Source organism: Schistocerca nitens, chromosome 2 (assembly GCF_023898315.1).
Source record: "Schistocerca nitens isolate TAMUIC-IGC-003100 chromosome 2, iqSchNite1.1, whole genome shotgun sequence".
Classification (NCBI taxonomy): Eukaryota; Metazoa; Arthropoda; class Insecta; order Orthoptera; family Acrididae; genus Schistocerca; species Schistocerca nitens.
The window spans coordinates 954,524,389-954,551,758 of record NC_064615.1 but is presented as its reverse complement, the minus strand read 5'-3'; positions in this window follow the sequence as shown (position 1 = coordinate 954,551,758).

The window sequence follows — 27,370 nt, the reverse complement described above, 5'->3', positions numbered from 1 at the left end:
CACAGGTACTATCTACTTTAATTTTCCTACAGGATAAACTACTCCTAACAGCAACAAGCACGCCGCCGCCAACAGTATTTAGCCTATCCTTTCTGATCACAGTTAGGTCGTTCGCAAAAATATTGGCTGAATTTCTATCTCGGTTTAGCCAGCCTCAGTGCCTATAACGATTCGAGCACCAGTGCTTCCTATTACCGACAACCTCTAAAATAAATAAAAAAAATTTAAAAAAACGCCCAGGCCATGTCACAAAGCCCCCACTACCAGTGTAGCCGCCTCCTGCGTGTAATGGACGCCTGACCTATTTACCGGACCCGGAAACGGCAACACCCTGTGGCACAGGTCGAGGAATCTGCAGCCTATATGGTCGCAGAACCATGTGAGCCTCTGATTCAGATCTTCCACTCATCTCTGTAGCAGAGGTCTGCAGCCAGTCCTGTCGACTATGCTGCGAATGATGAGCTCAGCAGTCATCTCGAATGTAAGACTGGCAGCCTTTATCGCTTCTGATACCCACTCAGACCAGAGAGAGTCTCCTCTGATCCAAAGCGACACACGTCACTGGTACCGACGTGAGCCACCACCAGCAGTTGCCTGCAAGCTGTGCTCCTCATGGCTTCTGTAAGGACTTTCTCCACGTCTGGAATGACTCCATCCCTTATGCACACGCAGTGCATACTGGCTCTCCTCCCCTCCTTAGCAGTCATAACGTGCCTAACGATAGAATTCCCAACTACCAGTAAATCCACCCTCTGCGACTGCCTGCATCTTGCAGTGTGAGAGGTTTCCTTTGAAGGAGATCAGGCGACTGCTTCTGGTTGAGGGACAGCCACATACAGCACCTGGAACCTGTTTGACGGACTAACCATGGAGGCCTTATGTTCAGCCCCCTTACGCTAACCTCTACGCCTCGAAGCGACCTCCCACTCGACCACGGATGAGGTCAAATCCACACTCGCAGCCCACAACAGAGAAGCCGATCCATCACAGCCTCAAGCTGCGTAACCGAAACCAATATAGCCTGGAGCTGAGAACGAAGTGTCACCAACTCGGCTTGCAGCGCACACAGCAATCACAGTCCCTATCCATACTAGAGGCCGTGAAAATCTACACTACACAGACAAACACAGGACTATCGACTTGCACTGCGGAACTCTGCTGCACACATTGGCGAAAATACAAAACTGTGCCTGATAAGTTAGATTAACACGCAGAGATATAAAATCTAAACTACCAAAGGAGATAGGCGAAACTAAATAATTCGATCCTTGTTACGAACTCGTAAAATGCCACAAAATCGGTTTACTTTCCGACACAAATGAAAACGCTGTAACAGTGTCTAGTAATTGTTAAATTAACACGCAGAAACCCTGTAACAAACTATCAAAACACACAGATGGAACTATATGCCTCCACGTTAGGAACTCGTAAAATATCACACAATTGGTTACTTCACTGTTGTTGTAGTTTGTCGGCGGATGGCTGCTGCCTGACTGTTATCTATGTTTTCTGTCTCGTTGGTTCACAGTTATTCAAAGCGCTGCCAAACTACAGTGCCTGACAAAAAATTTGAAGCATCCTGAAGGGAAAGAAGAAACGAACTTCGAAATGTTGCAGCCACATGTAGTAAGCGTTGCTTCACGCAGTCGGCGACCGAGGTGTTGCGAAGTAAGCGCGGCACTGATAGCCTTGCTGACAGCAACAGTCTACCAGCAAGCTGACGCAAGGACGTACACAGACCGAGCGCTGAGCGAAGCCTGGAGAGTGCTGAGTAAGGGGAAGTGACGCCAGCACGCTAAGCTACGCTGCAATATACTGGGGGAGTAATAACAAAAAGCTACCACCTAGGGTAGAAAACGTCCTCCTGCCGGATATAAATAGTGGAGCACAGGCAGCAACAGACAGAAGCCATTAGGAAGCAGTTCGGATCTGAGGACGGACGTGGTCCATGTCTGAATGTTCAATCTTCGTAGGTGACGACTCCGGAAGTCTGCTCCAGCTCGCAGGAGTCATCCGTTCGCCGCCAGATGTCAACTTCAGCTCTGGGGATCGGCTCGAGTTCGGTCGGCACCATGGCTGAGTAACCACAGCGAGAACTTCCAGCAGGACCGGCCGCAGCGCGGTCTTGGTCACAGGCGGCCCGGACTTCACGGCAACCCGGCCCACGGCGCGTGGTCTGTCCAGGACGGGACCTCACGGACATCGCGACTGACGGCTTCCCAGCCGCCGGTGCAGCAGGCGTCGGCAGCTGACCTAACGGCGACGAGTTCGTCTCAACCACAGGACATCCTGGCTTCAGCGGAGCACTGGTGGCCTGAGTCCCAGAGTGCGATCAGCGCCACGCGTTGCGCACACTGTCGGAGAACCTACACAGCAGCAGCCAGGAGGAGGGATCCGCAGGGCTGGGCAGTGACGACGAGGGAGCAATTGTAAACTAAGTGCAACAAATAATTGTAAAACTCCACGCCGTCTCAGTCATTGGCGCAGCCACGGTGTCTGCTGCTAACAAGTGGTGCAGAAGTCGTAACAAGTAGTGAGAAGGCATAACAGAAGGTTAAGAGTTTTTCGATGTTATTTCAATTATTACGAAATCATATCAAATTTGCAATTAACTTCAAAGTACGAAACCAATTATCGTTGTAACGTTACACTCACTCTGGCTTGGTTGCATGTGCTGGCTCAGTTTGGAAGTGTGACATAAAGCAGCCCTGTCCTCTCCTGAGGCAGGCTGCCCCACAACTGTTGCAACTGGTTCTTGCTATCCTGTTACTTGCACTGGGGCAGAGTTGCGGTCCCACACATGTCCTTTGGGACTCGATGACAGTTCATAGTGACATGTGCTACGTATGGGCGAGTGTTGTCCCATTGAAACTGGCACCACTACGCTGTTACATGACAGGTAGCACATGAGGACGCGGAAGATCCACTGCTCACCACTGCGCCATCAAAATTTCCTCAGTCACTAACAGCTGTGACATGAAGTCACACTCGATGGCTCATGACGTCATGATACCAAGACTAACACCGCTGTGCCTCTCCAAAACATTGGAAGAATGGGACATACCTAAGGTCGCCACTCTACTGGCTGACAATAGTGATCCAGGGTACAGCTGGCACATGATTCATCACTGAACATAATATGAAGCCATTTATCAACAGTCCATGCTTCCAGGTCATGACACCACTCCAAGCACAACACATGGGTCAGTTATTCCCCAGGCAGGCCGATGTTAGTCTCTGACAAGTGGTGGGGAATAACTAAGATTGTTGCAGGGAGTCGAGTACTTGTTCTCAGATGGCGGGTGCTGATGGAAGGTGTTACGTTCTGCCTGGTGCATAATGAGATGATGATCCCTTGTGCTGATCACACGTTATCCAACAGAAACTTGACGATGCGTATGCCTGCCCCCATGTACCCATGAAGTCCAACATCAGGCAACGCTCACGTTCGAATGCCTCACAAATCAATATTTCACGATCCGACTTTCTACCAGCTAGACTAAAGGAGACCCATAATGAGGCCTCCTTTCAAACTCTGTCAGTAGCTGATAACGCTGCGTCACGTGGTCACGCAGCATGACGATGTCCTTCACAGAGATCACTTAACAGTGATTCTGTACATTTATGCACTCCAGTGGCTGTTCTGACTGTTACAGGGAATTACTATTCTAAAATCATTTCAGCTCCACTGGTGGTATGTACGTGTAAAAAGTTACATTGTGTGAAGTTACAGTGACATCTGATGGTGTTTTCTAGGAGCTTCTCATATTTCGTTACGAGGCGTATATACAAATAATACAGAGCGTATCAAAAGAAATCATCCAATTTTATAAAATCATAACTATAATGTTATTTGAGACATGTGCGCAAACAACGTACTATTGGAAAGAGAAAACTCTCAAGTTTCACATGGTTCCCGCTAAGTAGCAGCAGTGTACGACCACTTCAGTTTTGGTAAAAATGGTGTCGGGACAAGCGTTTTGTGTTCTACGTTTTGCGCAGTGCGGGTCAGTGATAACTGTTCAGCGTGACTTTCATTCAAGGTATGCTGTGGACCCTCCTACAGCACAGAGCATTAGACGATGGCATGAACAGTTCCGAGAAACAGATTGTGTACAGCCAAACCGCCGGGCCGCCCCGAGCGTCTGACACAAACGTGGAGCGCATCCGCCATAGTTTCACAACGTGTCCGCAGAAATCCATTCGCTGTGCAGCTCGACAGCTCAACATGCCCCGATGCCCCTCTGATGTGTGTTGTGTCGACATTTACACATGATACCATGCAAAATTCAGCTACTTCAAGCTCTTTTTGAAGGTGACAAACAACAACGTGTAGATTTCTGTAATTTCGTTCTTGCTAAGATGGAGGATGACAGTTCTCTTCCACGCTTAGGCTTAGCGACGAGCAACCTTCCACTTAAATAAAAAGGTTAACCGTCATTATGTGAGGATATGGAACAACCTAATGAAGTTCTGCAACATACAGGGACTCGCCAAAATTTAATATTTTTTGTGCAGTTTCAAGGGAAAAAGTGTATGGTTCACTTTTCTTTGTCAAGAACACTGTTACAGGACGCATAGATCTCGATGTGCTTGAGGACTTTCTTTTCCCACTGATTTGAACGACTTCATTTACCAACAGGATGGGGCATAGCCACACTGGCATCTGGAAGTGCGGCAACTTTTAAATCTAAGAATTACTGAACGATGGATCGGTCGCACTGGACCAATTGATTCAGACTTACATTGCTGGCGTCCAGGGTCGTCAAACCTGACTGTATGTGATTGTTTCTTGTGGGGGGCTTATAAAAGACTCTGTTCATATGCCTCCGTTACATACAACAATGAATGAACTGAGACATCGCGTAACAGCAGCTGTGGAAGCTGTTGCTCAAGACATGCGAACTGCAGTGAGGGAACAAAATGAATCCCGCACTGACATATGCTGTGCATCTCGAGGGGGCATATTAAACACCCATAAAAAGGTATGAAAAATATTTTCGAGTTTCCCATTCATCAAAAAACTAAATTCATTATAGATGTTTACTAGTTTCTGTTGTGTACATAGTTCCTCGTAGTCACAACTTTCCCACTAGAGCGCGCTGCGCTAAGCACAACAGCGCAGGCGCAGCGCTCGTCCGTCTCCGCACTACGAGATGGCGCTGCCATATAAAGGGGCCAAATTCTGCTTCCACCGATCCGCGTATTAATATGTAACGCAGCCAATGAGATTGCTGCTAACGTAGTACCTTTTGTCCTCGCGGATCACACTCGCGCAGTGATACCTGAACGCGCGAGGTATTATAACGAGTGTACAGACCTCCGATTAGTCAGTCTGCATTTGTCTGCACCAGTCTGTACCAGTCTGCATCAGTCTGTACCAGTCTATAGTCAAGTTTCAGTCAGCACCTAATAAGATTACCATATTACTGTACATAGCCATGAAGATAAATGTATAGACACTTTGTCAAGTATCAGAGATATGTGACAATAAGATTAACGTACCAAGACCAAAGGAACTTCAGATTGTCAATTTTAAATAGCATCCAGAATCAAGTTAAGTAAGGTTTATACTTGTTATTATTTTAATAAATGTGTCTGAAAATTAATCAAGTTCTGTTTAAAGCTGGTCGTCGTCAATCTACTACTCTAAGCGTGAAAGTGACATTTCTATCGTCTGACCTAACGGCAGAAGATTAACACGCCACGATACGACCACGAGACATATTGCTGACACTCGCCTACTTCGTTAGAGCCACACGTCAAATAATCTGATAGTGTGTGTACCGAAGGTCTTACAGTACGCACACCACAGTTTCAGAAATATAGACATGTGAAAACGGATGATTCATTTTTGATACACCCTGTATATCAAGGAACCGGTATTTGAATTAACATTCTACAAAGCCGAAGTACACAAAGTATATGTGATGATGTGTGAGATATAAACATGAAAGGGAACTGAGCCTGTGACAACTCCATACACCGCCACAGGTAACAGAGAAAACGTACATACAACATATACATGTCTTATTAATTATGATAAATCTACCTAATTGGGATACGGAAGTACTAAGGAATGACAACATACGTTTGAAGTTCTCTAACGCTATAGATACAGCAATAAGGAATAGCGCAGTAGGCAGTACAGTTGAAGAGGAATGGACATTTCTAAAAAGGGCCATCACAGTTGGGAAGGAAAACATAGGTACAAAGAAGGTAGCTGCGAAGAAACCATGGGTAACAGAAGAAATACTTCAGTTGATTGATGAAAGGAGGAAGTACAAACATGTTCCGGGAAAATCAGGAATACAGAAATACAAGTCGCTGAGGAATGAAATAAACAGGAAGTGCAGGGAAGCTAAGACGAAATGGCTGCAGGAGAAATGTGAAGACATCCAAAAAGATATGATTGTCGGAAGGACAGACTCAGCATACAGGAAAGTCAAAACAACCTTTGGTGACATTAAAAGCAACGGTGGTAACATTAAGAGTGCAACGGGAATTTCACAGCTAAATGCAGAGGAGAGAGCAGGTAGGTGGAAAGAATACATTGAAAGCCTCTATGAGGGTGAAGATTTGTCTGATGTGATAGAAGAAGAAACAGGAGTCGATTTAGAAGAGATAGGGGATCCAGTATTAGAATCGGAATTTAAAAGAGCTTTGGAGGACTTACGGTCAAATAAGGCAGAAGGGATAGATAACATTCAATCAGAATTTCTAAAATAATTGGGGGAAGTGGCAACAAAACGACTATTCACGTTGGTGTGTAGAATATATGAGTCTGGCGACATACCATCTGACTTTCGGCAAAGCATCATCCACACAATTCCGAAGACGGCAAGAGCTGACAAGTGCGAGAATTATCGCACAATCAGCTTAACAGCTCATGCATCGAAGCTGCTTACAAGAATAATATACAGAAGAATAGAAAAGAAAATTGATAATGCGCTAGGTGACGATCAGTTTGGCTTTAGGAAAAGTAAAGGGACGAGAGAGGCAATTCTGACGTTACGGATAATAATGGAAGCAAGGCTAAAGAAAAATCAAGACACTTTCATAGGATTTGTCGACCTGGAAAAAGTGTTCGACAATATAAAATGGTGCAAGCTGTTCGAGATTCTGAAAAAAGTAGGGGTAAGCTATAGGGAGAGACGGGTCCTACACAATATGTACAACAACCAAGAGGGAATAATAAGAGTGGACGATAAAGAACGAAGTGCTCGTATTAAGAAGGGTGTATGACAAGGCTGTAGCCTTTCGCCCCTACTCTTCAATCTGTACATCGACGAAGCAATGATGGAAATAAAAGAAAGGTTCAGGAGTGGAATTAAAATACAAGGTGAAAGGATATCAATGATACAATTCGCTGATGACATTGCTACCCTGAGTGAAAGTGAAGAAGAATTAAATGATCTGCTGAACGGAATGAACAGTCTAATGAGTACACAGTATGGTTTGAGAGTAAATCGGAGAAAGAAGAAGGTAATGAGAAGCAGTAGAAATGAGAACAGCGAGAAACTTAACATCAGGATTGGTGGCCACGAAGTCAATGAAGTTAAGGAATTCTGCTACCTAGGCAGTAAAATAACCAATGACGGACGGAGCAAGGAGGACATCAAAAGCAGACTCGCTATGGCAAAAAAGGCATTTCTGGACAAGAGAAGTCTACTAATATCAAATACCGGCCTTAATTTGAGGAAGAAATTTCTGAGGATGTACGTCTGGAGTACAGCAATGTATGGTAGTGAAACATGGACTGTGGGAAAACCGGAACAGAAGAGAATCGAAGCATTTGAGATGTGGCGCTATAGGCGAATGTTGAAAATTAGATGGACTGATAAGGTAAGGAATGAGGAGGTTCTACGCAGAATCGAAGAGGAAAGGAATATGTGGAAAAGACTAATAAGGAGAAGGGACAGGATGATAGGGCATCTGCTAAGACATGAGGGAATGACTTCCATGGTGCTAGAGGGAGCTGTAGAGGGCAAAAACTGTAGAGGAAGACAGAGATTGGAATACGTCAAGCAAATAATTGAGGACGTAGGTTGCAAGTGCTACTCTGAGATGAAGAGGTTAGCACAGGAAAGGAATTCGTGGCGGGCCGCATCAGACCAGTCAGCAGACTGATGACCACAAAAAAAAACCTGATTGTGGAAGTCTCCGAAACGCGTGATGGGAACAAAAACGATTTGTGACTGGTTACAGCAACTTGTAGTTCGAACTGATATGCATAAGCCACGTATGCGTTTAAGGAAAACTTGGTGTCCGAGGCGTCAATCTGTCAGCAGCAATTTGAGCATCATCCACGCTCTGTACCGGCGCAGCTACTCGGGACAGCATTCCTCAGGGCGTGTCGTCGTCAGCACCCCTACCCCATGGCGTCGCTTACCGCTCCCTGCTGTCCACCCCCGGGCAGACGTGTCGCGTCGCGTGCAGCTGACGGCTCGGCTGAGGGGACAATTAGCAGCGGTCAGCAACAGGTGCTACCACCCCCACCCCGCCCCGTGTCAGCGCCGACGTGCTCTTCTTCCGGCGATGCTGCCCCGTGCGCGCCAGCATCCACCCATACGTTCTCTGATGCAACTGTCAACAGCAAAGCGCTCGTCAATGGTTTTCGTACTGGCAGCTGAACGAATAAAATAGAACCGTTTTACTTGAACAAACATTTCGGGGCACTCTATTCACCGTCATGATACTTCCATTATTATCACATATAGCGACACAAAAGAATTTTACCTCGTTCCACGAAAACTGGCTGAAGTCAATAACATTCGTCGTTTTGATATGGTCGTAGAAAAGAAACAAATGAAACCATAAAAGCAATAAGTATTGTATTTCACGCAAAGATAAAGAATAAAGAAACGTTCTTTCATAATAACCGCTTTTGACAGTTTCTTAGCATTACTCCGTATATTGAGCAAGAATGAGTAGAAACCAAAGAAAAAATTGGAGTAGGTATTAAAGTTCAAGACGTACATCGAATAGCCAAGAAAACTGCTACACCTATCTAATATAGTGCAGGACCTCCCCCCCCCCCCCCCCCGCCTCCCACGAGCAAGTACCGCAACACGACGTGGCATGTCTGAAGTAGTGCTAGAGTGAATTACCATAAATCCCACAGGGCTATCCATAAAGCCCTAAGAACACGTTGCTATGCTTCCCAGGTATGCTGAATAATATTCATGTCTGGGGAGTTTGGTGGATAGAGGAAGTGTTTAAACTCAAAGAGTGTCCTGAGCCACTCTGTAGCAACTCTGGAGGTGTGGGGTGTAACATTGTCCTGCTGGAATTGCCCAACTCTGTCGGAAGGCATAATGGACATGAATGGATGCAGGTGATCAGACAGGATGCTTACGTACGGTCACCAGTCAGAGTCGTATGTAGACGTGTCAGGAGACCCATGTCACTGCAACTACCCACACCATTACAGAGCCTCCACCAGCTTGAACGGCCCCTGCAGACATGTAGGGTCCATAAATTCGTGAGGTTGTCTCCATACCCGTACACGTCTATCCGCTCACCACAATTTCAAACGAGACTCTTCCGACAAGGCAACATGTTTCCAGTCATCAACAGCCCAATGTCGGTGTTCACGGGAGCAGACGAGGCGTAAAGCTTTGTGTCGTGCAGTCTTCAAGGATACGAAAGTGCGACTTCGGCTCCGAAAACCGCTATCGATGACGTTTCATTGAATGGTTCCCACGCCGACACTTGTTGATGGCCCAGCATTGAAATTTGCAGCAATTTATGGAAGGGTTGTGCTTCTGTCACGTTGAACGATTGTCTTCAGTCGTCGTTGATCCCGTTCTTGGAGGATCTTTTTCCGGCCGCAGCGATGTCGGGGATTTGGTATTTTACTGCATTCCTGATATTCACGATACACTGGTGAAATGGTCATACGGGAAAGGCCCCTCTTCATCGCTACCTCGGGGATGCTGTGTCCCACCGCTCGTGCGCCGACTATAATACCACGTTCAAACTCAATTAAATCTTGATAGCCTGCTGATCTACAAATTGCGCCATAAATTTGTTTTATATAGGGGTTTCCGACCGCAACGCCGTATTCTGCTTGTTTATATATACCTGTATTTGAATACGCATGCCTATACCAGTTTTTTTGGTGCTTCGTTGTAAAAAATTTTAGTGTTGCTGTTGACATAGTAATTGTGTCTAACTGTATTTGAATATGCCTATACCAGTTTTTTTGGTGCTTCGTTGTAAAAAATTTTAGTGTTGCTGTTGACATAGTAATTGTGTCTAACTGTTGTTGTGTTTGTCTCTGATTTTGTTTCATTTACTGCATTAATTGCAATAGTAATGTATTAGTGTCTGGAATCTGTTCCTCTATGCTTTTCGGCAGTGCATTTGCACCGGCAACATTTACATTTTGACGAGCAGAAAATGTGTCTCGACTTATTTGAGAAAACGGTGAGGACCCAAAACCTGAGTCTACAGTAGTTGCAATATTGTGTTCTGTCATTTCGGATTCCTGAGGTGAGCTGTTGCCGACCGATCGATCGATAATGCTTCCCTGTTCACTACTTGTTTCTCTGTCTACACCATTATTTGCCGCCCGCTCCATTTCCCTATGCACAGTTAGAAAATTACTACTTTGAGTGTCTGTTAATTCATTACACAGCTTGCTGATAAGCTACGCTCGTCGTCACTATTATTTCTCAGTTTACTTTGGAGCCTAGTGTTACGTTTTTCACACGCCATTATTGTCACAATATTTCACACGATAACACAGAAAAGCACAATTTGAAGTGCAAAAATAAGAGAACACATTAACATAACACTGAAAATAATATCTAGTTAATTGCAGCTGCGAAATACTTGATGCAAATCTACATGCATGCCACAACTGTTTTACTGTACAACAATGAAAGACTGCAACTACAAAGGAGATTTTCTCTACAATTACGCGCTAGCAATAAACAAAAGCTACACTAATTACACAAACTACAAGAGAAAAATCATAAGATTTCAGTGAGGTATCCTCGGCAACGGGTCGACATATGAAACGTCCCCTTTGAACAATTATACAAGACTGTGCTTAAACTGACACACAATATTTTTAGCGCAACGCAATCTGACTTTCAAAAATCCCTACAAAAGAATGGCCCTGACTATAACATTAACCTATACCTTTCACAAATCACTTACCTCACAAAAATCTTCGTTACTCGAACTACTGCAATACAGCGAGCGCCACTACTGCCAGCTAAATAAAAGATTCAAACTACGGAAGGCCCTAACCACTGATAGGCATAGTTAGCAAATGAAAGATTTTGATAGAGAACAAACAATGTATTTACCTTAATAGTCATCAAAAGTCATAATATATATAGGAGTTCATAACATCCATTCTTACAAACATCAAAACTCCGCCATTTCTCTCCCCACATCCACCACTGCTGGCGGCTCACCTCCAACTACGCAACGCTACGCGCTGTTCACATCCAGCTGCCGCTGCCCAACACTACAATGGCAGACAACAGTGCAAACTAGCCACAGACTGCACACAGCACAGCCAGTGATTTTCATACAGAGCGCTACGTAACGTTGCCAATAAGAAAACATAAACAGCCTACTTACACAGTTAGCAGCACAAGCCCTGATGAGTCAAAATGTTTGGATCACTTGCGTAACAGCGCATTGGCCCACCTTTGGAACGCTATACAGTAGCAGATTTGAGAGGCATGGATTCAGTAATGCCTTGGTAGGTTCGTGGCATCAGATGTATACGACCACATCACCTTTCTCCAGCAGTGGTGGTTTGTGGGGGCAGAGTGGTATTAAAAGTCAGAGTGAAAGAATATTAATGATAAAATACGTTCGTGATAGTGGTGTCATCAGTTAATGCGAGGAAGAATTTCACTTCGAGTCAGGCACCTGCTTACATTTCGATGTCTCTCGTCACTTTCTAACATGTTCATTTTCCATTTCATATCAAATGGTTATTGGTTGGTTGGTTGTTTCGGGGAAGGAGACCAGACAGCGAGGTCATCGGTCTCATCGGATTAGGGAAGGACGGGGAAGGAAGTCGGCCGTGCCCTTTGAAAGGAACCATCCCGGCATTTGCCTGGAGCGATTTAGGGAAATCACAGAAAACCTAAATCAGGATGGCCGGACGCGGGATTGAACCGTCGTCCTCCCGAATGCGAGTCCAGTGTCTAACCACTGCGCCACCTCGCTCGGTAAATGGTTATTCCTTTGATGCAATACAATAATTGAGAAGATTACACTTCAGATATATTTACAATAATTATGAAAATACTCATTACTGAAGTCAGTGATGGCTTGTAACCACACATTCGCAGTTAACTCTCGCTCGGTTAGTTTACTGGTTGATGTTTACTGGACCGTTTCTGTTTCTATTATTGTAGTATACGTACAACCATGTCAGTTTTTGCTATGATTTATGATACACCATGCAACTGCGCTAATTTCTCCAATAAGGGAAACATAGAACTAGTTCCTTATTGCTGATGAGGCTAACCCCTCCCCCCTCCACCCCGTCCTCTCATCCCACTAGACAGACCTAGAAGAATGGTTAGCACTCACGCCTCTGCTTGCTGTAATGCCACCCTTTTATGTTAAGCACACTTAGCTGTTTCTTCGAGTAACCGTTCAAAATGGTTCAAATGGCTCTGGGCACTATGGGAGTTAACCTCTGAGGTCATCAGTCCCCTAGAACTTAGAACTACTTAAAACTAACTAACCTAAGGACATCACACACATCCATGCCCGAGGCAGGATTCGAACTTGCGACCGTAGCAGTCGGGCGGTTCCAGCCTGAAGCGCCTAGAACCGTTCAAAGGGAACACAGAATTACTTTTGACAGATCTCAGATTTCATCAGGTAAGAGAGAAAGGAAGGAAATAATACTTCTCGTAATGTTTGACAAACGTATCATCACAGCAAAGACTTCTGGAGGTGATGCTATTTGAGTAATGTCTAGTTTGACGTAGTGACAATGTAAACCCAAACGAACTGTAAAATTATATACAACATGGTTGGTGATGAAGATGAAACTTCCTGGCGGATTAAAACTGTGTGCCGGACCGCAATTTGAACTCGGGACCTTTGCCTTTCGCGGGCAAGTGCTCTACCAACTGAGCTACCAAAGCACGACTCAGGCCTCGTCTTCACAGCTTTACTTCTGCCAGTACCTCGTCTCCTACCTTCCAAACTTTACAGAAGCTCTCCTGCGAACCTAGCAGAACTAGCACTCCTGAAAGAAAGGATACTGCGGGGACATGACTTAGCCACAGCCTGGGGGATGTTTCCAGAATGAGATTTTCAATGTGCAGCTGTGAGGACGGTGTGTGAGTCGTGCTTGGGTAGCTCAGTTGGTAGTTGCCCGCGAAAGGCAAAGGTCCCGAGTTCGAATCTCGGTCCGACACACAGTTTTAATCTGCCAGGAAGTTTAATATCAGCGCACACTCCACTGGGATTTTCTTCGGGGACACAATAGTGTCACTGGATGGTTGCACACTATCGAAAGTAATTGTAGCTTTCACTTACAAAAGGCGATTTTCCCATACTTTTTCGTAGTAGTAGCGTCACTAGGTAAAGTAACAGCGGCTGGAATATTTCTAGCCAGTAACTGCTTTTCTCCGAAAAAGCACTGAAAAATGTATTTTTGTAAGTGAATGCGACTCTCTTTCGACAGTGTTCAGTCATCAACGGACACCAGTTGAACCGCTCGGCCACACCGGCCGGCGTATGGGAAGGAAGATAACGGAAACCAACAATATAATATGGACTCGGGAAAGAAATGAAAGGAGCAGCAGCCTGGTAGGCTTTTTCTCAGGTCACAAATTAAAGGGACATACACACCTGTGTACGTTACGGCTACTTCCTACGCTGTTATGTTTGTCTCAGATGCTATATGAAGAATGTGATTCTACTCACACCTACATGCAGTCGTACACGCTATTCCGACGATCAAGAAGTTCCCATTGCTACCAGCAATTGTCGCCACAACCTGTGTATTTTGGTGTAAAGATGAAATCGTACAAAGAAGTACGTAAGTAGCAGCATAATTAATACATTTTCCGTAATACGTGAATGGGCGTCGTGGAAGAGTTAAATACGGTACGGAATATATTAGTAAATGTAGTCGTGTTTTCGAAGTAATAGTTCATCCTGTTCGGTCACTATTAGGGAAGGAAAATATAAAAAAACATAGACGCTTCCCAGTGGCAACAAGATTAGCTCTCAAAATTCGAATTCTGCTGTAGGGGTCAGTTACCACAGCTTGAAGCATAGAAGTCTAACGGCATTCCGGAAGTTTCCCAAGCACTGTCGAAATCCATGGAAAAGTACACTAAGCTGATGATCACTTAACGTTCCTTTCTGTGATAATGTAATACTTATTTAGTACGTAATTTTTACAGTAAACAGTCCAAGAATAAGACAATATGTGTTTCTGAATGTGCACACTCAAATCTATATGGAGGCGATGAAAGGGTAACGCATTTCCGTCTACATTGACGTCGATCAAATACCATCAGCGTTGGTGTGTGTGTGTGTGTGTGTGTGTGTGTGTGTGTGTGTGTGTGCGTGCGTGCGTGCGTGTTTGTGTTTGTGTGTGTGTGTGTGTGTGTGTGTGTGTGTGTGTGTGTGTGTATGGCGGTGACATGTGGATCTTATTTGTCAAAAGTGTTCAATAAGAGTTTTTAATTTCCTTTTTGCTTACCCTCATGGTAGAAACTCTAGACAACAGTGACTGGATGTCATTCTAGATTTTGAGGTGGAGTTCCCTGCACTGGTTGGGGAATTTAGAAGGCAAACATATGATTCTACAGTATCCGTACAACAGTGGAAGCAGCTGTTTCAATTATAAACACGGTTACTGGGTTGTAATATTTGCTCTTATCGACACAAACTTTTTATGAATCAAAGCGACCCGTAAAGGAAGCAGGACGTCTTCTGCACATAAAGGGCTGCAAACTTCTTCGACAAATATTTGTGTTCAGGTTTGCGTTGTTTGTTTTCAGATTGTACTTAATTGTAAGAAACGATAGACAGCCATTTCGTTTTACTCATTATAATCGCTGAATAAACCAGCCACAAACAGGGAAATTCAAAATACTGCTCTCCACACCCTATGTGTTTCTCGTCAGACCAGAAGGATGCACACGTGGAGGGACCTGGAGACAATGGATGGTTACAAATAGATTAAGAAACGGTAAAAAAAGAGATTTCGATACTAGACATAAAATTGTAAAACATTTCCCTGGGTTGATGTGGAGTCGCACTATAATGCTTTGCGCTATGAGTTTCAGATTGAAACTTAAGAAACTGCAGAAAGTTGGGAACCTAAGGGGACGGAATCTGGATCATTTGGAAGAAACTAATGTGTTGAAAGTTTCTAAGCGAGAACTGTGAATCAATTGACTGTAAATGGGGAGAGGGATAAAATAGGAGACGACTGGGCGGCTTTGAAAGCTGAAGTAGTGAAGGAAGCACGTGGTCAAATAGTCGAAACGACAACGTCCAAACGAACTTCTTGGAGAAGTCCACAATATATTGAATGTAAAAAAATTCCATGTGCTGGCCATTTTCGCAGCAGCTTTATGTAAATTCCAGTAGTTCAAAAACAAAATTCTTTTTGTATGCTACACATTAAGTTTTTTATTTAACTTTGCACGAAGATGCGTTTCGTCTTAGTTACAAGAGCTCTTCAGTGGGTGTCCTGAAACATTAAACGAATTTTTTCGTTTGCTCATACAGGGTATCGTTTTCACTTACAGTTTACTGATTTAAAACAGTTCGTTGAGGTTTTTGTAAGAACATGGAAAAGTACTTAGATATCAGAGTTCAATTTATTATTTTTAAGCCAAACAGCTTTCTCTATGTGGCAAACTGGTTGAAAGTTTGCACTTTTCCTCTTGGTCACCGTTTCTAACGTATAGCATTTTAACAACCATTTTCTCTGTGTTGTCATTTGTTTCTGTAATTGTTGCAAACTTTCTCCGGCTTTGCATTGAACTGTCTTTTCTGTGATTATACGTGTGCTGATTTTATTTCTGTGTATGTGTGTGTGGGGGGGGGGGGGGGGGGGGGGTCAGGGTGTAACGCTTGTTTGACAACATTTCCCCCAAAAATGACGTCAAACACAATATCGACGAGTGCATGATAGGCTGTAGACTTTCTTTAGCATTACATACGGCCCTCTCACAAGATTTCATGTGCGCGTACTGGAAATTTACTAAAACACATCATTCGTGGTATGATGTATTGTAATTATTGCTATAATAAAGTGTCACATAATAATGCCTTCACATAAGTGTGCTCCCTTAGAAGTGAGTTACTAGCGTCAACAATTTACAAATTAACACTTGTTTTATACACTTGTTTTATAATTTTCAGTATTTTGTATCAGTGTAATGTTCGCAGGAATTGTTGTGAAACGAGTACTACTTGTGTGCTTGTTGCATGGACTTTTACTTTATTTTATTTTGTTTTATTTTCTTTTTTATTTATTTATTTATTCATTTTTAACATATATTTATATTATTGGGAGAGAAATGGGATTTATGATCATCTGTTGGGGTTACTATCTATTATATGATCAATCACTGTAAACTGTGAGTAGTTAGTCATTTTCACTTGGTCTGTTAATAGTATCTCCCTTTGAACCTTTGTTTTGTACATTTGTTAATTTTCTTGTAAGGTTAGGAGATATCCTTCATTATTACTTCTGACTATTTTCATGTTTTTCTCTTTTGACATAAGTTGGTGATTACTTTCTCTTAAATGTTATGCAAAAGTTGAGTGGCTGATCCCATATTTCCATGCTCTGATACGTTCTTTGTACTGGGTGTCGAACGTTACGCTGGTTTGTCCTACACATGTTCTACCACATGTATTACATTGCGGTTGGTACATTCCTGCTTTCTGGTAGCTGTCTGTGTCTTTTGTGATCTTTGGAGTATGCTTTTGGATTGAACTGTCGGTTTTGAAAGCTATGTTTCTTCCTTGTATTCTGAAAATGTTTGTTGTTTCATATGTGAGTTTGTGCTTGCAGGTCATTGTGTAGCATCCTGAATATTCGTTTTTGTTTTCATATATTTCTTGTGTTATTGTTGTTCTATTGCTGTGTGTGCTTGTTTGTGTGGTGTTCTGTTGAGCATTTGTTTTTGGTTCAGTAAGCGTCATATTTATTGCCTGTATTTGTTGTTTAATTTTTTTGTTTAACTTTGTGACTAGATTACTCTTGTTTGTTGTTATTTGTATAACTATGTGTAGTTCTTTCTGGTAGTTTCCCATGCTGAGTGGTACTGTTTTGTGTCTACAAAGCATGTATCTTAGTGCTGATTGCTTCTGTGAGTGTGGGTGATTTGAAGTATGATGAATGATAGTGTCCATTATTGTAAGTTTACAGTAAATTTCAAAGCTATACTGATTCTTTCTTTTTTTGAAGATTATATCTAAGAAGTTTATTTGGTTATTATGTTGGTTTTTCGTTGTGAATTTTATATTCTTGTGTATTGTGTGTATATCTGCATGAAACTGATCAATTTTTGATGGAGTTTCGTCAATTAAACAAAGAATATCATGCATGTATCTGATCGAACAAGATATGTTATAATTCTTTCTGATATTGTTTCAAAAAAAGGTAGTACAAAATGAAAATATTTTAACTCCAAAGCAGACAAAGGAAGTATAGTTGTTCTTCTGAACAAACAACAATACTTTGAGAAAACACAATAGTTCATTTTATGATATAATATCAAAAACTGAAATTAGATCCAACAAACAGGTTTCAGGATAAGATAAAAAATATCTTTAAAATATGGAGAACACATTAGATGACAGAGAAAGAGGAAAATTAATACAGAGTAATCCCAATGCAGCCATCCTCCCATGCCAACCAAAGATCTATAAATCAAATATACTTTTACATTCGATCGTTAACTTCAAAAAAGCTTCCACTTACAAATTTTCATGGCAGATGTTGAAATTACTATCTTAAACCTATAAACTAGAAGAAGACGGTGTTAAACAAACACATCACAGTTAGTAGAAAGTTATATAAATACCATATACAGGTACCCTGCTCTCTTTTGACGTAGAAAATACGAGGGTCGTCCACAAAGTAAGTTCCGTTTGTATTTCTATACGCGGCAGCGCTACGATCGCAGTTCTGAGCATGCGCGGCTGTTACACTAAGGAGAAGACAGGTACGCCATTTTCAGATCGCTGGTGGAGACGCGTGCTTTGTAGTGCTTCTTTATAATGCCCAGTAATTGAAAATGCCACCGCATGTGAAATCAGATCTGTGTTCGTGTTCTAAATGCAAATAAAGTTAAACCAAAGGAAATTCATCGGAAAATCTGCGAGGTTTACAGACACAATGCTATGAGTGAGTCAGTGTTTAGAAGATGGGTCAGACTGTTCAATGAAGGACGTGATCAAGTGCACAATGAAGAACGAAGTGGATGCCCATCTGTGGTTACTGGTGAACTGGTTCATACAATTAATGAGAAGATTAAGCGCAACTGTAAGTTAGCACATACTGCCTTTAATCTCTTCTTACATCTAAAATCTGTCCTTGGTGGTCAGCACTTCAACGATGAAGACGAACTGAAAGAACATGTTACCACATGGTTGAACATACAGGTGGCAACCTTCTATGAAGAAGGCATACAAAAACTTGTGCCATGCTATGACAAATGCCTACAAAATTTCGGAAGCTATGCAGAAAAGTAGTTTAACAGTTGTAGATTTTTGTACAATAAATATTTTTTCTGTATGTGTTTGTTTTATATAACCAAACGGAACTTACTTTGTGGACATACCTCGTATGTACTCTGACATACCAGTAGCAGAAACAAACATCATAGAACAAATCTTGAAGGATAACAGTCAACAATCAGATAAACTCATGGCAGAAATACACAAACTGATAACTGAACAGATCTACTTTCAGATTAATAATGATTACTGTTTAGAAAAAGATAATCTACAAGTTGATCCCCAGTTTCAGATTTCCTAGCCAACACTTTCATGAACCCTTAGAAAACATTTTTAGGAAATTTATCACAAATAATTACAGGATGCTTTATTGGATCAGATACATGGACGATATCCTTTGTTTAACTGATGAATCTCCATCAAAATTTATTAGTTGCATGCAGACATAAACACAATACACAAAAATATAAGATTCGCAATGAAAAAACAACATAACAACCAAATAAACTTCTTAGATATAACCATCAAAAAAGAAAACAATCAGCATAGTTCTGAAATTTACTGTAAACCTACAACAACAGACGTATGATACATTAGACTTCAAATCACCCACACTCACAGACATGATCAGCACTCAGATACATGCTTTGTAGACTCAACACAGTACCAGTCAGCACAGAAAGCTACCAGGAGGAACTAGACATCATCACACAATAGCAAGAAACATTGTATAGAATAGTAATCAAGTTACAAAGTTAAACAACAAATACAGTCAATAAATATGACACATATTAAACCAAAAACAACATCACAACTGAACGCCATACAAACAAGCACACACAGTAAGAAGATTCAGATACACAATCATCGGCTAGCACAAACTGACCATAAAATAACAATCATCTTCAAAAGACAAGGAAGAAACATAGCTTTCGAAGCAGACAATTCAGTGCAAAAGTACATTCTAAAAATAAAAACACAGGCCTCCAGCAGAAATCAGGAATATACTAGCTACAATGCAATATATGTGATGGAAGATATGTAGGACAAACCAGAAGAACAAAATCAAATGGTTCAAATGGCTCTGAGCACTATGGGACTCAACTGCTGAGGTCATTAGTCCCCTAGAACTTAGAACTAGTTAAACCTAACTAACCTAAGGACATCACAAACATCCATGCCCGAGGCAGGATTCGAACCTGCGACCGTAGCGGTCTTGCGGTTCCAGACTACAGCGCCTTTAACCGCACGGCCACTTCGGCCGGCCCAGAAGAACATTCGACACACGACGCAAAGGAAATATCAGAGCATGTAAATATGTGACAGGTCACTCAACTTATGGAGAACATTTAAGAGAAGACATTCACAAATCTACAACAAAACAGAATAACATGAAAATACTCAGAATAAATAATGAATTTCACTTCCTAACCTTACAGGAAAATTACCATGTATACCAAACAGTGGCTGAAAGGAAGATACTACTATATGACCAATTGTAAATGACTATAACTACTCACTGTTTACACAGACTGATTATATAATAGATTGTAATCCCAATAGATTGTCACAAATCCCATTTCTCTCCCAAGAATGTAAGTGTGAAGTTAAAAATCTTCTGGGTTGTTAGGCCGCATCATATTTCCTCTAAAACAATCGACGTTTCAACCGCTCTGCTAGGATCTTCTTAAGTATCTTAAAGTAACCAGTATTGCTAGATCACCAGAAGGTCCTGAAGAAGATCCCAGCGAAGGGGTAGAAACGTCGATTATTTTAGAGGAAATATGGATGTGGCCTAACACCCCAGAAGATTTTGACTTTAGTGACCGGCCACGAAAGCCTGCAGAGTTACACAATGTAAATATATGTGAGAAATAAAAAATAAATAAAATAAAAATAAAATCAAATACAATACAATAAAATGGAAACACACAGAAAAAATGTCTCTGAGCACTATTGGACTTAACTGCTGTGGTCATGAGTCCCCTAGAACTTAGAACTACTTAAACCTAACTAACCTAAGGACAGCACACACATCCATGCCACAGTCAGGATTCGAATCTGCGACCGTAGCATTCGCGCGGTTCCAGAATGTAGCGCCTAGAACCGCTCGGGCACTCTGGCCGGCGAAAACACACACAACACACATCAGCACACATATAGTCAAAGAAAAACAGTCCAAAATAAAATCTGAGAAATTTTGCTACAGTTACAGAAACAAATGACACTATACACACAGAAAATAGGAGTTAAGTTTGCTATCCGTTAAAAACAATGATCAAAAGGAAAAGTGCAGACTTTCAACCAGTTTGCCACCTGAGAGAAAACTGTTTGGCTTCAGGATAACAAATTAAGCGCTGATCTTTAAGTACTTTGACGTTTTGTTGTAAATACCTCAACGAACTCTTTGAAATCTAGACCCTACATGTGAAAACGATAACCTGTATGTGCAAACGAAAAAATCGTGTAATATCCACTAAAGATGCCTTGTAACTAAGGCGAAACGCGTCTGGGTACACATGGCAAATAAAAAAAAGAACTTTGTGTGCAGCATGCAAAGGAAACTTTTCTTTTGAACCAGTGGAATTGATACTCAAGGTGAATGATACCAGGAGAAAACACATAGATGCAAGAAATGAAGCTGAAAAAGCAAGTACAGTTGTCTAAAACATAAGATCTGTAGGAAGTGCAGAAAGGGAAAGACAAGAAATACAAAGGTGTAGATGAATGCACGATTATGGGAAAGATAGAAACCACCGACAGGAAAATTAATATCTCCGTAGAATATGGAAGCACATTTATAAATATTAAGAGCTCAGATGGCAACAAAGGGAAAGCTGAAAGGAGTATGGAATAAACAGAAGCGAACCGAAGGCAGTTATAGAATAGGAAGAGGAACTAGTTGTAGACAGGATGGGAAGTATGATATTCTGAGAAAAATTCGTCAGAGGATATAGATCTAATTCGAAACAAACTCTCTTTAGTATATACACTCCTGGAAATTGAAATAAGAACACCGTGAATTCATTGTCCCAGGAAGGGGAAACTTTATTGACACATTCCTGGGGTCAGATACATCACATGATCACACTGACAGAACCACAGGCACATAGACACAGGCAACAGAGCATGCACAATGTCGGCACTAGTACAGTGTATATCCATCTTTCGCAGCAATGCAGGCTGCTATTCTCCCATGGAGACGATCGTAGAGATGCTGGATGTAGTCCTGTGGAACGGCTTGCCATGCCATTTCCACCTGGCGCCTCAGTTGGACCAGCGTTCGTGCTGGACGTGCTGACCGCGTGAGACGACGCTTCATCCAGTCCCAAACATGCTCAATGGGGGACAGATCCGGAGATCTTGCTGGCCAGGGTAGTTGACTTACACCTTCTAGAGCACGTTGGGTGGCACGGGATACATGCGGACGTGCATTGTCCTGTTGGAACAGCAAGTTCCCTTGCCGGTCTAGGAATGGTAGAACGATGGGTTCGATGACGGTTTGGATGTACCGTGCACTATTCAGTGTCCCCTCGACGATCACCAGTGGTGTACGGCCAGTGTAGGAGATCGCTCCCCACACCATGATGCCGGGTGTTGGCCCTGTGTGCCTCGGTCGTATGCAGTCCTGATTGTGGCGCTCACCTGCACGGCGCCAAACACGCATACGACCATCATTGGCACCAAGGCAGAAGCGACTCTCATCGCTGAAGACGACACGTCTCCATTCGTCCCTCCATTCACGCCTGTCGCGACACCACTGGAGGCGGGCTGCACGATGTTGGGGCGTGAGCGGAAGACGGCCTAACGGTGTGCGGGACCGTAGCCCAGCTTCATGGAGACGGTTGCGAATGGCCCTCGCCGATACCCCAGGAGCAACAGTGTCCCTAATTTGCTGGGAAGTGGCGGTGCGGTCCCCTACGACACTGCGTAGGATCCTACGGTCTTGGCGTGCATCCATGCGTCGCTGCGGTCCGGTCCCAGGTCGACGGGCACGTGCACCTTCCGCCGACCACTGGCGACAACATCGATGTACTGTGGAGACCTCACGCCCCACGTGTTGAGCAATTCGGCGGTACGTCCACCCGGCCTCCCGCATGCCCACTATACGCCCTCGCTCAAAGTCCGTCAACTGCACATACGGTTCACGTCCACGCTGTCGCGGCATGCTACCAGTGTTAAAGACTGCGATGGAGCTCCGTATGCCACGGCAAACTGGCTGACACTGACGGCGGCGGTGCACAAATGCTGCGCAGCTAGCGCCATTCGACGGCCAACACCGCGGTTCCTGGTGTGTCCGCTGTGCCGTGCGTGTGATCATTGCTTGTACAGCCCTCTCGCAGTGTCCGGAGCAAGTATGGTGGGTCTGACACACCGGTGTCAATGTGTTCTTTTTTCCATTTCCAGGAGTGTAATATTCCAGCACAGTTTTTGAAATACTTGGAAAACCAGCCATTACAAAGAAAACCAGTACTCTCAGGTGTCAAAAGGAATTTCAATTCCAAAGCAGACAGTTCCTAAGAATTGTAAGGATTAGTGAACCATCAGTTTAATAAATAGTAGTTTAAAAATATTGTCACAAACCATTAACAGAAGAATGGGAAAACTGGTAGAAGACGACATCGAGGAAGATGAAATGTAAAAACTACCAGAGGCAATAATGATCCAATTACTTACAGTAGAAGGTACATTGAAGGAAGACAAACTTGCGTTTATGAAGTGCAGATTTAGAGAATAATTTTCAAAATATTAGTTGTAATAACCTATTGGAAACTCCGAAAGTAGCAAGGTAAAGGCACAGGAAATGACAAGTGATCTATTTCTTTCTTGAAACTAGAAGACTGTTACCAGAGTATAAGGAAATGTAGCTGAACCAGTAGCTGAGAAGCGGAAAGGACAGGTTAGTAGGCTACCACCGATGTTAGGCTGATGTTGTTGCATTTCTACATTGAGCAAGTTTTTTGGGGAAAACGAAGAATAAATTTGAATTTAAATTTCAGGAAGAAGAGATTAAAACAATGAAGTTTGTGAGTAGCATTGTAAGTCTGTCAGAGAGGCCAAAGAGCTTGGAAAAGCTGGTAAACTGAAAGTACAGTGTCTGGAAAAGAGTTTGTAAGATGAATGCCAACAAAATTAAAGCAAGGGAGAGGGCTATAGAATGTAATCGAGTTAAACTGGGCGATATTGAGGGAATTAAATCAGGAAATGGAAAAGTAAAATAACTCATGATGGTTGTGTACAGTGAACATAAAAACAGGCTGACAACAGTAAGACAAGTGTTTCTGAAAAAGAGAAATTTATTAATAATGAATATTAACTTAAGTGTTAGGAAGTCTTATTGCAGGTGTATGTATCAAGTATAGGTGATGTTGTGGACGATAAACAGTTCAGAAAAGAACAGAATAAAATATTTTGAAATGTGGTGTTACAGGAGAGTGTTGAAGATGAGATGGATGGTTCAGATAACTAATCAATTACTGAATCTGATTTGGGAGAATTAAGTTTATGGTATAAGAAAAAAAGTGATGGACTATAGTATTATTTGGCAGCTTGTTCCAAAAAATTGTCATGTAACCAGTTTATTAGGCGAATGTGTACTTCTGACTAGTGAATGAAGACAAATGTCTAATGCTGCATGAAAACTGCATTTGATAATAACAACTCCCAATGATTGCATCTCTCATTAATTTTACATTTCCCTTCCTCTTGGAATGGCGAGAGAGTCTCTTCATTATGGCAGTCTTGGGGCTTTTAGCTACCTAGCGGAAAGGAAAAATTCACTAAGGGGAACAGCACTATCTGTACAGATGTTTTCCGCTGAAAGCCAGTCCTGGGCAGGTAAAGAACAAATAGAGTGATTTACTGACCTGGCCAATCAGGGCGTGGTATGAGAATCACCAGTATACCATAATGCACGAAGTGAAAGGAATGCTTTTTGACAGAGAAAAAAATCTGAAAAACAGGCGATAATACAATCTCACAAAACATGGGAACAGCCTTCAAGTCCATACGAGGACAGCTGCAATGCTTGTCCGAATTTTAGCAGTGGGTTCTCTGGTAAGTTCATAGTAATTATTTTTGTAGTGGACGAGAGCTCCCACACACTGTATGTGGATGTATCCGCATTGGCTGTACCCTGAAATTTGTTACACAGTGGCGGAGATTTTCAGTCTTCCTTATGCAAAGGGAGAAGCATACCTCACTGGTTAACCACGACTTAATACGTAAAAGTAGGAAATTGTTAATCTTATTTTTTAAACTGCCAGTGGTCGAAATTCGCAAGGTCTGCTGCAGTTGGCGGCGAGATTCCGACACTGGCAGAATTAGCCTATTTTTGTAGCAGAGAGTAAGTGGAAACTCCTCAGGGTGTCACAGAAGATGCCTGCTGGAGGTCATTCCAGAGAATTGCTAGGCGAGATCTCACTGACATAAAGCAGAACAAAGAGGCCATACTGAACATTGCGTTGTCAGCTACCTCTGTAGCCATCTACTGCGTGCATAAGTCTTTACAATTTACATGGCAGACGCTCTATCCGTCTGAGCCATCGAGGACACAGAGGGTAGTCCGATAGACACACTGTGTCCTCGTTGGCTCAGTCGAATAGCGCGTCTGCAATGTAAGCAGGAGATCCGGGGTTTGTGTCCCGGTTGGGGCACACATTTTCAGCTGTCTTTAGAGTGGTCAGCATGCGCTGTTTTTGCATCCACCAAGTTGAAGCTAGCACACAGTCTTCATTTTCATGAGGGTTCCGTTTTTTCTGTTTCTAATTTTCACAACCAGCTACCTGTATCCACTTAAGCGAGAATACTGGGAGTCGTTCATACAATGCTTTAACTCAATGACGATTTCTGCTGTCATTGCCTATATTCGCAGTGCAGCTTTGTATCATTATTTAATGCATCCACTCATCTGTACCAAGGCCATTTGCAACCTCTTGTCCACTTATTAATGGTCTGTATACTTGATTTAATACGTAAAGCATTATTGATGTGTCTTGGCTATAAAACAGATTGTTACAGTATAACCATTTGTTTACTTTCATAGTTTGATCGATCCGATTACCAGTACGCCCATGTGAAGTGCTGTTGCCCATATTTTCGTGTTTAATTTGGCCACTCCTAGTGATATTTCATTAAGTAAGCTTTATCCGTTGTGCGAACTTCGTGAGCTTTCCGTTTATCTGGATTAGAATCTCCAGTATCCCAGCGATATGCTAAAGACCTCAGCCAACGCCTCACAGTAGGACACTTCCTGAGACATCGAGATATGATCATTCTTGTAAAACTGGGAAGTGTGGTGCGTAAAAATTGTAGAAGGAGACCAAGCTTTGACTGCAGGTTCAAAGAATGCACGCTGCAGTAGTTATGCAGAGATGAGGAGGCTTACATAGGTTTCAAAGGACAGACATGAGTGAAGATCTGCCACAGATTAGTCTGTTGACCTAAAACTGACATCACATTAACAACAGTAACAACATTCTTGATTACATCGATCAGTGACGTGAACTCACATTTATATGGCTTCGCTCAGAGCACCATTGACTTCACTGAATTCAGTAATAAAAAACACAAAATATGTCATTTTCCTGACCATTCTGTAGGAGTCACCATTCTTCTGGCTGGTTTGATGTGGTCCACCCCGAATTTCTCTCTTGTGCTAACCACTTCTCACAGCACCAATTGTGCCCTACGTCCTCAATTACAAAGGCCAACGAAATTATTTTTTAAAAAAACTTACTTTGGTAGCTGATCTTTATAGATTTTTATGAGCTGAATCCAAATCTAGCCTTAGTTTTTTTGTCCCGCTCATAGTTTACAAGGAATATGCTTTTTACTGTATAGTATAAAACTCCTATGCTATACAGTAAATGGGGAAATTAATGAAACGCTTTGTTACAACATAAGCGTGGTTTGTATTTACAGTAAGCTACTTAAAACAATGATACATGTTAATAGAGGTTTCACTTGTCAGCTGTAATTGGTTTGTATTTTCTTTCTCTTTTTTCATTGAAGCTTCTTGTGTAGCTTTTTCTACGATGAGTCGCTTGCTGAACTTCTCGGTGAAGTGACCAACAGTAGTCCCCCATCATGTTGGTGTTCCAGCGGCCTTGGTAGCGTTTTTCCATCACTTTAATGTCCTGGTGAAAACGCTCTCCTTGCTCCTCACGAACATCTCTCATATTGTCCTGGAAGTAATCAAGGTGACTGTTCAAAAAGTAGACTTTCAGGTTCATTAAACATCCTAAAGTTTTTAACTTCTTTATTACTGTAGCTATAATAGAAACATATTCTGGGTCTTTTTCATGTCCTAAAAACTTTATAAGGCCCGCTTGAATGATATCCATGCTTCTTCCTCATTTAAGGTCATTGTGGATTCAAAGTCAACACCAAACATCAATTTTCTAATGTCAGGTCCGACAAACATGCCTTCTTTTAAATTAACTTCTGAAAGTTGTGGAAACTTTTGGCAGAGATACTTAAAACATGGTCCATCTTTAGGCAAAGCCTTTACAAACTGTTTCATTAGGGCTAACTTTATGCGTAGTACGTTTTTTGGATCTACAGGGTTTTTGCGTAGAATGTTCTTCTCGCCAGGTTTTAAAGAGTCCCTCACAGGCCAGTTCTTTCTGCACCAGTGTTGATCCATATTCCTACT